The sequence below is a fragment of the Chiroxiphia lanceolata genome (genome assembly GCF_009829145.1).
Source record: "Chiroxiphia lanceolata isolate bChiLan1 chromosome W unlocalized genomic scaffold, bChiLan1.pri scaffold_51_arrow_ctg1, whole genome shotgun sequence".
In the NCBI taxonomy this organism is placed as follows: domain Eukaryota; kingdom Metazoa; phylum Chordata; class Aves; order Passeriformes; family Pipridae; genus Chiroxiphia; species Chiroxiphia lanceolata.
Genome location: NW_022476503.1, coordinates 9,908 through 28,955, shown reverse-complemented (window position 1 = coordinate 28,955; position 19,048 = coordinate 9,908). Strand labels below are relative to the sequence as shown.

Genomic DNA, 19,048 nt, shown 5'->3' with positions numbered 1-19,048 from the left:
CCATTGTATTTTAAACACAGAAGTCTGTAGAGTAGCAGAAAACAGGACACGTGGGCAGGTGTGAAAGTCAGACTGGGGCTTGTTGCACTGGTTCCAGTGCTCTTTGCTTCAGTGTAACTGGTCATTTTGAGATGAGACTGGGGAAACTGGGCTGCCAGGGCAGAGACCACTGGCTGGCCCCACTGGTTTTTGTTGGGCAGGGGGTAATTTCTGCCTCACTTGTCAGAATCAGCCCACGGTTATCAGGGAACGGGGTAGTGGTGAATTTGGCTTTCAGACTAAAATGAGGTTAAACTTATACATATTCAAAAGAATAAACTGATGTTGGAGTGCAGATACTCAAAATCATGAAGACCTTTTGAAAACTTTTTTGCGCGTCAGTCCTACGGCCGAAGCTCTTCCCGCAGTCGGGGCACTCACAGGGCTTCCCTTACCGGTGGGTCCGTTGGTGTTTGGTCAAGGTAGAGCTGTGGGTGAAGCTCTTCCCACACTCCCCACACTTGTAGGGCCTCTCCCCGGTGTGGATGCGCTGATGAGGATGGAGTTCTGGTTGAAACCTTTCCCGCAGTCGGTGCAGCGGAAGGGTCTCTCATCCGTGTGCGTCCGCTCATGCCTGAGGAGATCTGAGCTGGTCTGAAACCTCTTCCCACATTTCCCACATGTGTAGGGCTGTTCCCCGGTGTGGAAGCGTTGGTGGGTGTGAAGATTGGAGCTGTCACTGAAGCTCTTCCCACATTTCCCACACGTGTAGGGCCGCTCCTCAGTGTGGATGCGCTGGTGGGAGTGGAGGTTGGAGCTGTGCCTGAAATTCTTCCCACATTCCCCGCACGTGTAGGGTTGTTCTCCAGTGTGGATGCGCTGGTGGCTGAGGAGGTTGGAGCTGCGGTTGAAGCTCTTCCCACATTCCCCACACTTGTAGGGACGTTCCCCAGTGTGGATGCGCTGGTGGGTGCGTTGAGTGGACCTGTCACCGAAGCCCTTCCCACATTCCCTACATGTGTAGGGCCATTCCCCAGTGTGGTGGATGCGCTGGTGTTGGATAAGTTTCGAGGTTTGCCTGAAGTTCTTCCCACATTCCCCACACAGGTAGGGCCGTTCCCCAGTGTGGATGTGCTGGTGAGTGAGGAGGGTGGTGCTCCTGCTGAAGTTCTTCCCACATTCCAAGCACCTGAAGGGCTTCTCCCTGCTGGGAGCCTGATCAGGGACCACCAGCTCAGAGCTCCCCGTCAAGCTCCGGCCGCCTTCCCGGCACAGGCTGGCTCTTTCCTCCTCAGAGCACCCTGGGATGGCTTTGGAGCCCCTCCTGTGGGGGGATCTCCGGCCCTTTTCCTTCCCGCTGCCTTCCTGCGCCGTGGAGCCCTTCAAAACGGCCTCTCCCACCAGGGTCTCACGGGGGGATTTGTCCTCTGGGCTCTCCGTCACCTCGGGGCCTGGGGCAGGAAGCAAGAAGGACAGGGAGGGGATTTGCCTCCGGCCCACAGGGAAGGCCAAGGACATCCCCCCAACTCCGGCCCCGGCAGGACGGCGGTGGCAGCGGGGTTGTCCTGCAGCCGGGGCCATGCTCGGCTGACAGAGCCAGCACAACACCCGCCCAAAGGGCCACTGACTTCCTCCTCACCTGCCTGGGGGGCCCAAGGCATCTTCCTCTTCCTCGCAGCCTCCTCCTCCATCCGCCCAAGCTTTGGGAAGGACAAATCCTGATGGGGGGGAAAACAACGGCTGAGCGTGTTGGTTTGGGGGTTCCTCCTGCCCAAGTCCATCTCTAGAACTCACGGGGCATCCTGTGTCCATAAAAACCTCCAAAACACCAAGATTTAGCCCAGAAAAATCGAAACCATCGAGATTCAGGCAAAAAACCCTTCAGAAATAGCAAGATGAACCCCCTCACAAACTGGAAAATGTTTGGATTCAGCCAAAAATACTCTAAAATACGAAGATTCCCTCCAAAAAAATGGTGTTTATTTAGGAGGATGAAGGGAGTGATGTCATTTCATGAACAGTTGATTGACTTACTATATATTAATCAAAAGCTGTATTAAATGTAGTGTCACTTAAAACTCACCAGGGCTGTTCCTCAAGGTTTTCTGGCCCCCTGCCAGCCCAGGGCAGTTTCTCCAAACCACCAAACCAAGTGTGCCAAACGCCCTGGTTGGTCAGTGCCAGCTGGGGGAGCGGGCACTCGGTGAGGGGATGAGAAAACTGCACCCGGGGCTGGGCTGAAAGAGGCTTCAGCACCACTTCTGATGGCCTGGGGGCAGCATCTGGCTTCTCCCAAAGAGAGAGATGGCCCTTGTTCCTCTGCGGGGAGTCAATGGCAGGAGGGTGACTCCTGTTGCATGGATGGAATGGCAGAGGATCCCTTGGGTCCCCAGGATGGATCAGCACTCAGGGATACAAACTGCCCTTGGGCTCGGGATGCAGTTGTGAGCACAGATTTCCCTGCAAAGTCTGCAGGGAGTCAAGCTCTGAAGAGTAGGTGTGCAGGGACCTGATGGGGATGGACAGGGGCCCAGCAGGGACAGACAGGGCCTGCAGGGGAAGGCACAGGCACAACCTGGCCCCCCACACTGCCACCGCTGTCTCTGCTCCTCCTTGCAGGCTCCGTGGCCAGGCACAGTTTGTGTTCCTGGGTGCCCACCATCTCAGCACTTGGAGACGCTCAAATCAGCACCCACAGCTCTGCAGCAAAGCCCCAGCTCACCTGGCACACAGGGGATGGACACAGCACCTTCTTGGGGATGGGCATTCACAGCTTTGTCTTCTTCCCATCACGGGGCTCTCCTTCCTCAGCAGCACCTCTGCCTTGCACTTATTCTCAGCCTCACCTCAGGGACAGCTCTAGGCTCACCTCCGCACCACTTCTCAGCCTCACCTCAGGGCCTGGGCTCAAGGACAGGAACCTGCAGGGAGGGGACATCATGTGCAAGATGAGGGTTGCCTGCTTGCACTGGCCTATGGGCTTCTTTCTCCTTCCACAACCAGCCCAGAACTTAGGCTGCTTTTCTAACACCACACATGTACAGACTAACCTTGGAGATAGATATGGACAGACATCTCTATCACCCTGGGAATAGAGCCTCAAGCATGTGCTGCCATAGGAATGGGAATCAGAGAATCACAGAATCAGTCACGTTGGAAAAGACCTCTGAGATCATCAAGTCCAACCCTGGATCCAACCCCGCTGTGCTTCCCAGACCATGGCACTGAGGCCACATCCACTCTCACCTTCAACACCTCCAGGGACGCTGACTCCACCCCCTCCCTGCCCAGCCCACTCCAAGGTCTGATTACTCTCTCAGATAAAAATTGCTTCCCAATATCCAACCTAAACCTCCCCTGGCACAGCTCAAGACCCAGCCCTCTTGTCCTACTGCTGCTTCCTGGTAGAACAGCCCCACCCCCACCTGGCTCCAACCTCCTGGCAGGGACTTGCAGACAGTCAGGAGGTCTCCCCTGAGCCTCCTCTTCTCCAGCCTCAACACCCCCAGCTCCCTCAGCCTCTCCTCATACCATCTGTGCTCCAAAGCCCTCCTGCCTTCCAGCACATCAACACACCCCCAGCTTAGTGTCACCTGCACATTTGCTGATGAAATGCCTGGTTCTGCAGCAGCTGCAGATGCTCAAGGGGCAGCAGGACCAAATCAGGGGCCTGGGGAGCTTTGGGGTGTGGGAGGGTTCTGGGGGAGCTGGGGAGGGGCTTTGGGGATTGGGGGTACAAACCAGGACAGACCAAGACAGACCAGCACAGACCAGTACCCCCTCACTGCTCCCCAGATCTCTTCTGGAGCTGGGCCATCTTGTCATGGGACACCTAATCCCCCCTCAGTGCCCTCCCAGGACAGCCCAGTGCCCCCAGTACAGCCCACTGTGTTCCTGCTTCCAGGTGATCTCTTTTTGAGGGGGTTGGAAGGGATTTGAGGGGGGGCTTGGGGAGATTTGAAGGGATCCAGGGGGATGGTTCATGGGAATTTAGGGGGTTTTGGGGATCTGTGATTGCATATGGGGGAGCTAAAATGGGTTTTGGGGGCATTGGGGCATCAAAGGGATCTGTGGGGGGAGGGGATTAAAGGGAAAACAGAAGTCAGGGGACATTTGGGGGGGTTTAATGGGGCCTGGAGGGGAGAGGAGGGGCTGCACAACAAGCAGGTGATCCCTGATGTCCCCAAGACCCTCTTGGTGTCCCCATTTCCCCCCTTGCCACCCCCAATTCCACTGTCCACAAACCCCATTCCTGATGTCTCCAACCCTCCATCTCATCCCCCTGGACACTCTGACCACAAAAACGACACCCCCCCCAACACTCACAGAAAGGTCAAGGGCATCTGGGGACATGTTGGGGACAGCTGGGGGGCTTTGCAGACACTGGGGGATTACTGGGGGATACTGGGACACACTGGGGGGAACCAGGGGGCACTGGGAGGGACTGGAGGTAAACTGAGGCACACTGGAGGGCACTGGCAGAGAACTGGGGAGTTACTGGGGGATTACCAGGACACACGGGGGACACTGGGAGGTTTCTGAGCCATACTGGGGGTTACTGGGTGCTCACTGCAGGATCACTGGGCCATAGGGGGGGCAGTGGGAGGTCACTGGGACACACTGGCTGGTCACTGAGAGGGTTACTGGGCCATACTGAGGGTAATTGGGAGGTCACTGGGCTATACTGGGGGCACTGGGATTCCCTTACCCAGATGTGGTACATCTCCCCCCCCCCCCCGGATTTTGGGGGACATGCCAGGACCCCTCGTCTGGGGGCTGGGGGACCCCCCAAACCCACTGCTGGGCTTTAGGGGACCCCCTAAAATCCCCTCAAAACCCCTGAAATCCCCCCCTCGACCCATCGAAACCTCCTCAAGGACCCCTCATCCCTCCCCAGCACCCTCCAAACCCTCTCAGTGACCCGCAAAACCCACCTGAGACTCCCCAAGCCCATTCAGGGACCCCCAATCCGCCTCACGGATCCTCAAAACCGTCTGGGACCCCTTAAACCCCCTAGAGACCCCAAAACTGCCTCGAAGGTCGCCGCAAAGCCCCCCATGAACCCCAAACCTCCTCACAGACCCCCAAAGCCCACCTGGGACACCCCAAATCTTCTCAGAAATCAAAACCCTCTCAGAGACCCCCAAACCTCTTCAGGGACCTTCAACCTCCCCCCTGAGTCCCTTCAGGGACCCCTCAAAACGTCCCCAGGGAACCCCCGAACCCCCCCGCTAAGCCCTCCCGAGCCCTCCAGCCCTTCCACCCACACCCGCGCTCCCCGCAGCCCCCGAGGGGATCCCCAGACCCCGCTCTCGCCGCCCCCCCCGCAAACTCACAGAGCGAAGTGCAGCGGCCGCCGAGTTCTCTTCACTCACGTCCACGCGGCCAAAATGGCGCTCGCTCTGCCCGCCCTCCGCCTTTACAGACCCGCCCCGTAGCCAATCAGCGCGCGGCCACGGCCCCTGCCCGCCCTCCGCCACGCCCCCACCTGCGCGGTGCATTGTGGGAGTTGTAGTCCTTGCGGCGGGGGAGGATCGGACTTTTTTGGTTTTTAGTTTTTCTGTCTTCTTTTATTTTCTCTTTTTTCTTTCTTTATTTTCTTTCTTTTTTCTTTCTTCTTTCTTTTCTTCCCGTTTTTCTCTCTCTTTTTTCTTTTTTCCCCTTTTTTCTTTTTTTTCTTTTTTCTTTGTTTTTTCTTTTTTCTCTCCTTTTTTCCTGTTTTTTTCTTTATTTTTTTCTCTTTTTTCTCCTTTTTATCTTTTTTCTCCCTTTTTTTAAAAATTTTTGTTTTTTCTTATTTTTCCATTTTCCTTTTTATTTTTCATTGTTTTCTATCAGTTCTTTTATTCAAGGACGATTTAAACATAGATCAAAACAATCTCCACGTACATATCTTACAACAACAGATAATCTGCCATTGTTCCAGGTTTGTGAGGATTCCCAAGATCACAAACATTGAGTCACCAAGGGTGGAAGTGAAGCAACTTTATCCTGTCCCTTGCCACAGCCTTCAATCCACACCCAGCCCTGGATTTCTGCAAAGCCGCTGGGCAGGAGCAGGAGATGGAGCTGGTGCTCGGCGGGAGGGGCAGCAACAACAAACCCGTGTCTTTGGCACAGGGGAAGGAATTTAGTGCTTGAGGGGTTACATTCCACAGGCTCCCCTGGGGATCAGCTTATGCTCGGACAGTGAGAACAGCAAGAACATTCCTCATAAAATGCCAGAGGGAAGGGAGCGGAGGGGGAGCAGGGGCAGGAAAAGGAAGCAGAGCGGTGGAAGATGGGCTGGGGCGGTCGGGGCTGGGGGAAGGCAGGCTGGACAATGCCTTGTTTGGTCCAGCAGCTGGACCAGCTCCACGGCAGATGGCGGGGGAGCCTCTGCCACAGGGACGTGCCCAAACAGACCCTACAAAAGCTCTCAGAGTGGTTGGGGGCTCTGGGCGGGGCTGCGCTCTCGCCTCAAGCCAGGATATCCCAGGGCAGTGGAACAGCAATTCCTGTCAGCTCCCAGCAAAGATTATTGGGGTTTGCACTGGGGAAATATTGACGCTCCAGCTTCTTCTTCTCTTTTGAGAACTTTGAGCTTGCAGTCGGGTAGAAGGGCTGGTGGGGGAGTGGGAAGAGACCCACTGAGGGACACATCTCATCCCTCAGTTAGATGGAGCTAAACCCCTGATCTTGCTTAGGAAGAGCTGCTGATGCTCAGTTTTCTTCTTTCCCTTCTGCTTTAGTGGCATATTACATTTCCCTGCAGTATTGGTGATAGAATGGTTTGTCAGCTGGAATGGTTTGGTTCTTACAGAAAGCATAAATGCATTTTAAGGAAGGTATTTTTACATAGGTGAGGCCTCCAAAAGAAATCAAAAAATCCCAAAGGTAATATAAGTGCAGACTAAAGTGAACTTTGGAGTTAGGGACAGCAATTTATTGCATTGCTGAAATAAAACCCCCAATGAACAAACAAAAAAAGAAATCTGAATTAATTCTCTTTCAGATTTGTTTTTGATCATAAGAATCCTTCTAGTGAAAAGGGCTAATTTACTCTTTCTAGAGGAATGTTTTAAGTGTGATTATCACAATATCACAGCTACTGAAAAGGTCTAAAATAGGACATGGACCTTGAACCTGTTCCTGCGTTTAGGATGTGGTGCTTAACATTCAAGAAACAATAGAACTGCAGCTTATTTATTAATGTATCATCTCAAAATGTTCACTCTTGCTCTGTAAAGACATGCCACAAGGATTGTAGAAAGCTTACAGTATCCCATGAAGTACACGTGGTATTTTATCAGTGTAAATATGCATAAGATTTTCAAGATTTCTGCTGGTAATACTCCATAACTAAAGTAAGTTTTCCCTTTGCTACTGCACTAGTTTATGATTTGATTTTAACTGACATTCCACCAGTCATATTATTAGCTTCATCAAATGAAAGGGAAATAATCCTGCATTAATTAAAGAAAGCAACTGAATTCCCTCAGTCACCTTATCCTTGGCTGTCTGAGACAGTGATGCACTTCAGCTTCCCTACAGAAATTTCCACCAAAAAAAAGAGCTTGGGGTGATAGTGAGAGATCCATATTGAAGGGTGTGCCTGAATTATCTTTAGGGAGGAGACCTTTTTTGGTGGGTGACAGGCAATGTGCCTGTGGCTCCCTTTTTCTGTCTGGGTTTTTTTTTCCCTTTCTTTTTGTCAGAGGCTTTGGAAAAGGTGTTTTGTCAAGAGAATAATATTCATTTATGGCAATGTGAAGGGTTTCTATCCTGTACCAGTGAAGGCAGTCATCTAAATACCCATACCCATGCCCTTGAAAATAAAACAAGGAGAAAACATGGAGTATTTGTTTGAGACCAGATAAACTGAATGTAGTTCAGTAACATGGGAAGGCAATTGCTGTTATTTCACAGAGACATTTCTTTGTATACTGGAACTGAGGGTAGCAGCAAAAGCTAAAAGCCTTGCTCTGTGTCTTTGTGAACACACTGTGGGTAAGTTCAAAGGAGCATTCAGAGATTGTGTTGTGTGAGCCTTTTTTCCCTCAGATCAAAACAAGGAGTAATTAATGTTAAATCCAGCAGGTGCCTTTCAAGGAATAACTTAGTCCAGTTTGTCCAGCTGTGTCCAAACAGGTGAGGAAAATCTGGAACTGTAGAAGGGTTAGTTTTTTCCCTCATTAGCAGGATATCCAGGGGTGCACCAAGTGCCTTCCAGTGAGGAGCACAAGAGACCAGTAGACAGTGACAATATTGTTCTAATGTTAATCTCACTGGAGCACAGAGTGAGATCACACCTGAGTTATGTTTCTTTAATTAGTGATTGGGAATAAAGAGAAAATCACATAGTTGATGACACTTTAGGATTTATTTCGCACTCTTAACAAGAAGGTATTTTCCAGCTGGACTTGGAATAAGGTTCCATGATATATTGCAAATTTCTGTCTCAAGTTAACAGTCTACTTCTTCCCAAAGAAATTCTCAGCAGCTAACACCCTTTCATCATCTGGCTCTTTCCCTGATGGCTTGAGCTTGTTGCTCCTTTGGGTAAATACACATTTGACACAATGCACTGGGCAGCTTCTGCTAAGTGCCACTGAATCTCACTTCTTCCCTTGCCTTGAGGTCGTTGTGCTTTAGGAATCTGTCTGTTCAGATACCTTGAAATGTCTATAGTATTTATTTCAATGGGAAGAAGCTTCAAGATGTGCTGTTTGGCACACATGAAAAATGACCTGCCCAGAGAGCCATGGAAATGTAGGTGCTGCTCAGTAATGCCCCTGGACTGGGACAGCACTGCTGATGATTTTTTCCTTCCCCTCTCTGATTCCATTCCCACTGTTTTGTACAGACTCCTTGGGGTCAGATTTTGCACTGTACAGTTTGATAAGTTAGTGCAGATGTGTGTTTGCAGGCATGTTCTTCTTCTGTATTCCCTGATCAAATTCAGTAAACTGATACCTGGCTTGAGCTTTTTTTTTTTCCCCCGTAGTACTATTTGTATTTATTTCTACAGAACAGCTTGAGAAAATGAAGGTACACTTAGCCCCAGTTTCCTTGCTGCTGTAATCTCTTGACCTTTTTTTCTTTTCCCCTCCCCCAAACTGATGGGTAACTGTGAAACCCAAGGTCAGGAATGGGGTTGGAATTCCAGGCCCCAGTCTGGGGGAGGTGACACTTTCAGTCCCCAGGGGAAGAAGCCACTGCTTTGTTTATCAACATGCAAAGGACAACCCAGGATTTCTGGTTCTCCAAGCAGCAGCACTGGCAGGGAAGAGAGCTGCTGGCTTGGATGGAAGAGGGTTGAGAGAAAAGTAGTGATGGCTCACAGGGGGAGAAGAAAAACGTGTTATTTAGGGATGTAAAGGGGGGGATGACAAGCCTAACAAGGTAGTGGAAGCCACATGAACAGGAAAAGGAGGGCTTAGAGGAGACAGATCAGGACAGAAGGAGAGACCCTCATGTTTCAGCTCCTGAATATCAAATCTTAGGAGATCATAAAGGAAAGTAGAAACGAAGCTGACCTGTCCTTTGGTGAGTTTCCAAGTGGATCAGCTGTCATATTTTAAGGAGGGTGTATTCCAGGGAACTTAACACAGAAAAGTGACCCCATCAAATGACACATGTATAGGGATTCATTATGGGTGATTGTTATATGAGAGAACACATACACATGCCAAGATTTGAAAGCATTTTGGAATAAAAACTATTGGAAAAGAGTCATTTTGGGTATAAATCTATAAAGAGACACCTGGAGAGATACTCAGTACAAAAAATATATTGGAACCAGCCCTTAGCAACAGCCCCAACGATGCAGAAAATTATGCTACATTGGTCCCAAAACCCCAAAGCCCACACATCTTTATTAGTAGACACACTGTTCCAAAAAATAAAGCAGTGTTGGAGGCACAACATTGGGTGTGAGTGGTGTTTTTTGTAAAAGAGCAAAAGACTAGGCCCTCCCCAGGAAAAAAGCTGTCAGCAAAAGCTGTGCAATGCAGCACTGGATTGCATCTGTCGACCAAAAAGACTGCAGTCTTTTACCCAGCAACAAAGGCCAAACAACACACACTAATGGAGGTGGTAAGTCTCCCTGAAGGGGAGCTGTTCTTCTTTCTTTCCTAACTCTGCAGCTTTCTAGGTTGTCTTGGCTCAGTGCATCCTCCCAGGATCATTGGATCATTTTGGATGGAGAGGTCATCTAGTCCAACTGCCTCAGCAAATGCAAGGCAACAGTAGGAAGGCAGAACTGTCAAACTTCAGAAGAGTCCACAAAGACCCTGGAGATGTGGCACGAGCTGGAGAAGTTTGTCTTTCTGGGATTCCACAGTGTCTTTGGCTGCAGCAGCAGGTTGTCCCTGTGACCCTGTGGATAACTGTACAGACCTGGACTCTGGTCTGTCTTGCTGTGAAATCATTCCAAAGGGGAAGAGCTGTTTGCACACAGTTCAGTTCCGTGTTATAAATCCATTCCCTTAGTTTGACTGAAGGCAAAAAGGAACAGAGAGTACTTCTATTTTTAGGATTTCCAGTTAGTTGACTGAGATCTATTTTCAGCAGATTTCCCACTGTTGAACTTCCCCCCTGCTCTAAGGAGTCAGACAGGGAATGCAATTCCTGAAAGGCCAGCAGATCAGGGGGAAGTGTATGATACCCACTCTTGGTAGGCTGGAGCAGAAAGGAAGCCAGCATGTGACAGAGCTGCCTTTTCTCCAGGCCAAACCCCCGCAGCTTCCTTGGCCACTCCCCATCACACTTGTGCTCCAGACCTTTCCCCAGCTCCGTTGCTCCTCTCTGGACACACTCCAGCACCTCAGTGTCTTTCTTGCCCTCAGTGGCCCAAGCATAATTGACTGCCCAACTCTAGACAACAAAACCCACACTGTGTCCGTATCTGCTGAAAATCAAGATGTCTCCACTGGGTTTAGTGCAACCTGCAGGTCCTGTTCATTAGAATTAAGGTCAAAAATAGGATATAATGAGAATTAGAATATTTTATGTTGCTCGTCTGCCTGGGTATTACTCCTTCCTCAGAGGTGTTACAAGATATTTCAAGCCCTCTTTGCTACATTTATTGCCCTCCTACTGACCACCACAATTCTCCATGCCAGTTCTCAGTCACGGGAAACAAATAGAGTTGGAGGGAACTTCCTAATGCTGCAGTGACAACTGGGAAGAACAAGTCTGACAACTCGTCAAACTCTCCCGTACTTTGTTTCTAGATTTGTTCTTCCTGAGGAATACTCCACTCTCCCCAGCTCTCAGAATGAAAGAGAATACTTCTAAGATGACATGGGACCTCTGGGAGATAGAGGACGGGGAGGGGGCTGAGCACTTGAGGGTACATCTCCATGGGGAGAGCAAGGCAATGAGGATCTCCAGGGAAGCTGGAGAAGGGTCTGGTAGTGAGAGTGCCATGGTTGGGAAATGCTCCCTCTGCTCGGGAAGGCATCTGTAGGGATAAGCAGAGAGACTGGAACGAGATTGAAGCAGTTCAGAAAGTTTCAAGCCTCTCTTCCTATTGGCTTCTCCTGTAGGTTGATGTGCCACTGCTTCAACTTCCCGTAGATCCTGAGGTGTGGCAGAGGAAAGCTGCTGTGAAGTTCCCATGGTGGGAAGCTGACTGACTGTAAAGAAGATGTCTTTGGGGATTCTTTTCCCTGAGGTTTTAAAAAAATTAATTTACCTGATTTTCACTGTTGTTTTTGCCTTCCCCTCTTCCTTCCAGGAAGATGAGCAGGCAACTTTCTTTCATTTAGGGATTTGTAAATAGGGAAAGGAGACAGACCACCAATAATCCTTGGAGTATCTGTAGGCAGAGAAACTGCATGATAGATGAGATACATGGTAGAGTGGAAGAAGTAGTCTATTTCCTGGTTTGGAAACTATCCCAGAGACTGCATTTTCCAGCCATGAGACTAGAAAATCCATTGTATTTGGAGCATATTTTGTAGGCTTCTTTCCTGTTTTATCCCTTCTCAACCGCTCGTGCCAGAGGCAATATTGAGGAAGGAACTGGGTTTTAAAACAGAGAAAATGCAAGAACTTCTTTCAGGCAGTCAGTTCTTCTGGGCAGGGCCGTCTGACTCTTGGTGTGTTTCCCTCCATGTGCTCAGCACCGGAACAGGACACACTGAGGGAGGTCTCCAAACTTTCCTGTAGGTGATTCGGTCCAAACTGATCCCCTCCCAGGGCATCACAAGGTGATGCTAATCAGCTCTTCCAAGTCAAAGGATACTTCTTTTCCCCCAGGGCAGAACAGATGGAAACATGCTACCGGTGCAAGAGAGGGACAGCGGAGGCCCATCCTCTGCCATGGGGGTGGTGACCCAGACTCCCTGTTTGTCCTCTAGTCCCTCTGGGAGCCCTGAGATTTCCCTCTGGTCCCCCCTGGCTCCCTGTGCTTGGAAAGCCTTCCAAATCCATTCTGGTGAGGGGAGGTGGTGATGCAGCAAGAGCAGACACCTCGTGGGATGCCTGGACACCCCTGGGGAGGCAGAGCTGGGGCCACTCATTCTGTGCCCTATCCTGGCTGGGTGCTGGGGGGACTGCCCTGAGGAGAGACAAAGGAGGCTTCTCCTGGGGAAAGCCTCAGCCAGAGCTCAGCTTCCCAAACAAGGCTGGGGCTGGGGGTGTGCCGAGGGGGAAGTTGTCCTGCAGGCAGCAGGACAGGACGAGCAGGACGCAGTCTGCTCAGGACGTGGTGCATCTGAAGGACACCATGGGTTTGGGCCCATTGTTGCTGCTTTATTAAATCACAGCCACCTACAACTGGCTCTGTGGTGACAGAAGAGCAGTGCTCGTAGTTTGAATTGTGGTTCTTGCTGAAGATTTGATGGCATCAGGATTCCAGTTCTCCTGCCTGTATGAAGGACAGAATTTCTTTTCTGTGATAAGATCCATGCCTGGAAAGCTCCCCAGGCAGCCACCAGGCCCCAACATGGCATCAAGGCAGTTGGCAGCAGTCCCCCCAACACCTGCCTCCCAGCCCACGCCAAGCCATCACCTCACCCACAGCCCCAGAGCCCTGGATGCCACCATGGCTGTCCCTGGCACCACCCTGCTCACCAGCTCAGGTGTCTCACACAGTGCCTGGGAGCCTAGGAACGTTGGAAGCTCTTCATGGGTGTGGACATTGGTGCCTGAAGAGCTTCTGGCCTGAATCGAGGGCTTGGTGTTGGTCCTAAAGCTGCCAGGATGCAGATGGTCTGTTCTGCCAGGCAAGAGACGACTTCACTGCTGTCTGTCTTCAAGGGCTGACGGGCTGTGAGAAAAAAACAGAGCCGAGATGAAACTCCAGACATCCCTCCAGCCCATGTTCCCCACTCACCACTGCAGATCTCATCCAGTTGCTCTGTGCTTCGGTTCCTCAGGTGCCCATTTTCCAGCTCCAGGGAGACAGGGTCAGTCAAACCACGACAACTTGGCAGAGACGTCTTCAACTGCTTCTGCTTCCTCAGCACTGCTGAGCCCAGGTGGTCTCTGAAGAGGCAGATGGAGAAATTCTGCATGTCTCTGCTCTCCTGGGAGGAAGGAGGAAAGGTGAGCTTTGCAAACAGTGGCCCCCTGCCCACAGTGAAGGGGGTGGGGATGGTGGCTGAGGGAGATGCCCTGGGCTCAGATTCCAGAGCAGGGACAAGTTGCACTGGGCTGCAAAGCCCAGAAGCCACCAGAGCCCAGGGGAGCAGAGCCTGCTGCCAGAGCTGCTGACAGGGTTGGGCTGCGGGGCAGCTCTCACTGCCCAGTGCCCATCTCAGGGCTCACGCTCCCACATCAGCCTTACCGTGTCGAGGAAGCGTGGAAGGTTCTCCACCAGATCCTCAGTGGAGGAGTTGGCCTTTGTCTTCTTCAGGTTTGGTCACATCAGGTTTTTAGGGACCATCACATCCTCTGTCCAGGAGTCTTCACTGCCAACCCACAGGAGCTCCATCATGTGTGGCACCAGGAGCTCCAGTTTTCCTGCCAGTATGAAGGACAGAGTTTCTTTTCTGTGATAAGATCCATGCCTGGAAAGCTCCCCAGGCAGCCACCAGGCCCCAACATGGCATCAGGGCAGTTGGCAGCAGTCCCCCCAACACCTGCCTCCCAGCCCACGCCAAGCCATCACCTCACCCACAGCCCCAGAGCCCTGGATGCCACCATGGCTGTCCCTGACACCACCCTGCTCACCAGCTCAGGTGTCTCACACAGTTCCTGGGAGGTTGGGAATGTTGGAAGGTCCTCATGGCTGTGAACGTCGGCGCCAGAAGAGCAGTGCTTCTGGCCTGAATCGAGGGCTTGGTGTTGGTCCTAAAGCCTCCAGGATGCCGATGGTCTGTTCTGCCAGGGAAGAGACGACTACATTGCTGTCTGTCTTCAAGGGCTGAAGGGCTGTGAGCAAAAGAAAGGGAGCCGAGATGAAGCCCTGTGTCTGCAGAGACCCCCAGACGTCCCCTCCAGCCCATGTTCCCCACTCACCACTGCAGATCTCATCCAGTTGCTCTTTGTTTCGGTTCCTCAGGTGCCGCGTGGCCACCCCTAGGCACAAAGCTCCGTCAGCCCCTGCTCCCCAGCGGGCTCCCAGCAGCACGGCCCCTGGCCCTGCCCTCCTCCCCCTCAGCAGGGATGAGCCCAGGAAGCACCAGGAGCTCAGAGGGGGTGGAACTCAGCCCAGTGCCCACCAAGCCCAGCCGTGTGGGCAGGGGTGGCAGAGGGAGGCCCAGGCCCAGCCTGTGGCAGCCGGGGCTCAAGCAGCCCCAGGGCTGGGCCTGGCTGTGGCTGCAGGAGCGGGGACGGGGGTCAGTTTGCCCAAAGAGGGACCCCAGGGGCTGGGGCTCACCGATGAACCTGATGGCCGCCTCTTGCACACTGGGCTCAGGGTCCTTGAGGTAGCTCAGGCCCTGACGCAGGTACTCTTCAGCCCTGCTCCTGTCCTTCCCCAGCTGCAGAGAGCACAAGGACACGGGCATGGCACAGAGCCCCCCCGCTGGCTGCAGCAGTCCCTCCTGCCAGCACTCAGTGTTACCCAGAGCCCTCTGTCCCGCTGGCTGCAGGGAAGGGAGAGGGGCCTGCAGAGGAGCCCTTGGGGCTCTGTTCTTGGAGGGCACACACTGGGCTGCAGCTCCAGCCTCTGGGCTCTGGGCCCACACCACGGGCTCTGCCTGCGGGGCAAACCTCACCCAACCTGCACCCTGGCACTTGGCCTTACCAAGCACTCGCCAATCCTCCACGTCTGCTGCTTCTTCACCAGCTCTTTCAGCTCCCTCCACTTGAGCAGCTTTGCTGCAGCAAGGAGTGCTTCCTGGGCAGCCTGCATGGAAGCAGAAGGGGTGAGGTAGCAGCATGGCTGGCAAAGGAGAGCTCTTGGCTTGGTTGTTGGGGAGATTCTGCCCTCAGGAAGTTGGGACATGCCCTCACCAAAGTGTCTAGGGGACCTGTGAGGAGAGCCCCGCAGGACAGGGCCTGAGGCTGGAAGCCCTGGCTTTGGACACGTGCCAGGGACAGCAGAGAAGCCTGTGGGGATGTGCCTGTTCAGGCTTTGGTGGCCACAGGCTGCTGAAGAGCCCTACTGGAGCCCTAGGGCAGCTGTTGGAAATGGCCCTGCCAGCTTCTCCGTCCCTGCTGGCGCTGGCTCTGCAGGGACCTTTCCCACGCCTTGTGCTGGGCCACCACTGCCCACTGCCAGCAGCCCTTGCCCTGCTGCCTGGGCCCCACAGGGCAGGCCAGCCCACCTCTCTCTGTGCCAGTGCTCAGCCTTCCAATGTGTACCTTGGCCACGCTCGGGGACTGGTCACTTGTGCGAATGAGCAGCGGGACCAGTGCACTCCACAGAGACCTCTTCAACTGCTTGTTGTTCCTCAGCACTGCTGAGCCCAGGTGGTCTCTGAAGAGGCAGATAAAGGCCTCTCGCATGTTGCTGCTCTCCTGGGAAGAAGGAGGAAAGGTGAGCTTCGGAAACAGTGGCCCCCTGCCCACAGTGAAAGGGGTGGGGATGGTGGCTGAGGGAGATGCCCTGGGCTCAGATTCCAGAGCAGGGACAAGTTGGACTGGGCTGCAAGGCCCAGAAGCCACCAGAGCCCAGGGGAGCAGAGCCTGCTGCCAGAGCTGCTGACAGGGCTGGGCTGCGGGGCAGCTCTCACTGCCCAGTGCTCATCTCAGGGCTCACGCTCCCACATCAGCCTTACCGTGTCAAAGAAGCGTGGCAGGTTCTCCACCAAATACTCATCAGTGGGGCTGGCCTTTTTCTTCTCTAGGTTTTGATTTATCAGTCTTTTCAGGACTGTGATGACCTTTGTCTTGAGGTCTTCTCTGCCAACCCACAGGAGCTCCATCATGTGTGGCACCAGGGATTCCAGTTTTCTTGCCTGTATGAAGGACAGAGTTTCTTTTCTGTGATAAGATCCATGCCTGGAAAGCTCCTCAGGCAGCCACCGGGCCCCAACATGGCATCAAGGCAGTTGGCAGTAGTTCCTCTAACACCTGCCTCCCAGCCCACGCCAAGTCACCACCTCACCCACAGCCCCAGAGCCCTGGATGCCACCATGGCTGTCCCTGACACCACCCTGCTCACCAGCTCAGGTGTCTCACACAGCACCATGAGGCCTTCGAGCACCTGGGAGGCTGGGAGGGTTGGAAGCTCCTCATCGATATCAAAGTTGTCATTCTGTAGGTATTCAAAGTCTTCGTCCTTGTCCTCCAACTCAAACTTCACGCTAGTGCCGCTGGGCAATGGCTGTAGAAGCAAGCACAGTAGTGAGAGCCTGGCAGAGTCTGCAGGGCTCGTGGCAGGGGATCATGTCCTTCTCTGTTAACTCACAGCCAAGTCAGAGGTGGAGCTGCTTTCTGAAGAAGCGCTGAGACTGCAGGGCCACCAGTCGTCCCAGAGCATGACAGCGAATGGCCATAATATCTTGTCTCCAATCTTGGGCTCCGAGAAGAGGCTCTGCCACATTTGCATGGCCACACTGCAAGGCAGAGCACTGTGTCAGCAGGGCGGCCTGGAGCGGCCTGGGGCCCTGCCTGGGCAGGCAGCAGGGCACTGAGCTGGTGTTCCCCTCTGGGCTGGGAGTAGCATGGTGGCTCTGGGCTGGCTGGGCCAGCTTTGTCTGCTGCAGGCCCAGACAACCAGCAGGGCTGGAAAGCTTGGTGGGATGGAGAACCCCTGTCCTGAGGGCTGTCCTGCATCATTCCTTGGTTCTGGGAGCCAGACAGTCTCAGGCTCCGTCTCCCCACAGCCAACAAACCCTCAGGCTTTTCAGGGCCAGTACCTGTCTCCTTGTGGAGCGATGTTCAACAGTGCGGCGACCACCTTCCTTGGGAAAAAGTCCGCTAGCAGCAGAAGCAGGGAGTGGAAGCACTCCTGCACAGATTCTCTCGTCACGCCTGGCAGTCTTTCATGCAGGAAGCTCAAAATCTTTGGCACCTGAAGGGGACACAGGTGAGGAGAGTGCTGCCACAGTAGTGCAGCCTCAGCTGCCCTTTCCATGCCACTCTGCTGCCTTCAGATGCCTTCAGGTGCCTGAGACACCTGGGTTTGGCAGGGAGGGATGGAGAGAGGAACAAGGCCTTCTAGGGCTGAAGGGTAGGGCAATCCAGCCACAGGCCACTTACATCCGTCAGGAAGAGGCACGGGTCATCCGTGACCAGCCACAAAATCTTGTCTGCTATGTTCCTGCGCCCTCTGTGAAGGTTCCACCCAAATGGTTCAACCCATTGACGAGTCTCTCCAGGTATCCATGCATAATTCTGGGCATCTTTCTGCTCCAGGGCTGCAAGGACGATGTGCGTCTTCTCCGAGCGCGTGAGGTATTTTTCGAAGGGCTGCAGCAGGAAGGAGGAGAGCAAAGATGTCACCCCAAGGCCCCTGCTGGTGCTGCTCAGCTGGGCAGTGAGAGCAGCCCTGGCCACAGGTGCCCAGCAGTGCTGGCAGCAGTGCCCACAGTCACTGCGCGGGGGAGGACGAGAGCAGAGGGTCCTTAGGCTGAGGCAGGAGGGTGGGCTCATGCTCACGGGGTGCTGGCCCTGCACAGGACCAGGGCTCACTGCTGGGCAGGAGAGCTGCAGCTGCTGCTGGGACACCAGCAGAGTGCCGCCCTCAGATAGTCCCTGCCTGGGGACAGCAGGAACCCTCTCCTCAGGGACACTGAGGCCCTGTCAGCCCCACTGATTCCGGGTGCCTTTGCTCACAGGAGTGCCCTGCCGATGGCACGGACAAGAGTCTCAGCAACGGGGGAGCTCGTTACCTTCATACGGCACTTTCTTCCGAAAGTCTTGCGGAAGCAGGTGATTTCACCTTCCACTTGGCGTGTGTATCGTTTGCCCCTTAGCCTGGTCCTGCCTAAAGAGCAGGGCAGACGTGCAAGTCAGGGAGAGCAGCTTTGCCATCAGGCTTTCCAAAGCAGTCCGAGATCTGCTTGTGAGATGGCAGGCCAGAAGGAGATTGGGGAGGGAGGGGGTCAGGCAGGGTTGAAGATGGTGAAAGGAGCAGGGAAGGAGAGCAGCAGAGAACAGGTGCAAGACTTGAGAAGAGCACTCCACTTGTACAGCAAAAGAGAGCTGGGATGCTACGGGGAGCAGCCGGAAGGGCAAAGGTGGTCAAGCAGAGAAGCAGAGCTGGGAGGTGATGTCTGTGTGCAGAGGGACGAAGGCCACCACAATGCCCCTGAGCTTTTTGCTTACAGATGAATTCGCTGAGGTGCTGAACAGTCGCCCGACGTCCTGAGAAGGGCTGAAGGAGGACAAATCCCAGCAGCTGTCCCAGGAATGGGATCTCGATGACAGTGGACTTCTTTTTTGTTTCAGGCGGTCCCATGGGAGGGAGGGAGGGAGGAAGAAGAGCATCAGGGTTGAGGGCAGGCAGCTGGTGCCAGGGCCCCATACCCAAGAGTGTGCCCAGGGCTGGATCCCTGGGGAGTGCAGGCTTTGCAGGACCCTGTGGCCCTGTCTCCTGGAGCTGTCAGCTGGGCAGCAGCCCTGGCAGGGAGAGCGGCAGGGCAGGGGCACGGCCTGGCTGGAGGCTTCCTGGGCCTTACCTGCCATTGGGAATAGCTGTTCAGCCACCTGCACAGCGTGTAAATCCTCTCCATGGCTTCTTCCC

The 19,048-nt window shown here is 53.5% G+C and overlaps 1 pseudogene; it reads right to left on the bottom strand.

Moving 5' to 3' along the window:
- Positions 1-5,480, bottom strand: part of LOC116781524 — a 29,750-nt pseudogene extending 24,270 nt beyond the window's left edge.
- Positions 5,481-19,048: the final 13,568 nt, after the last annotated feature.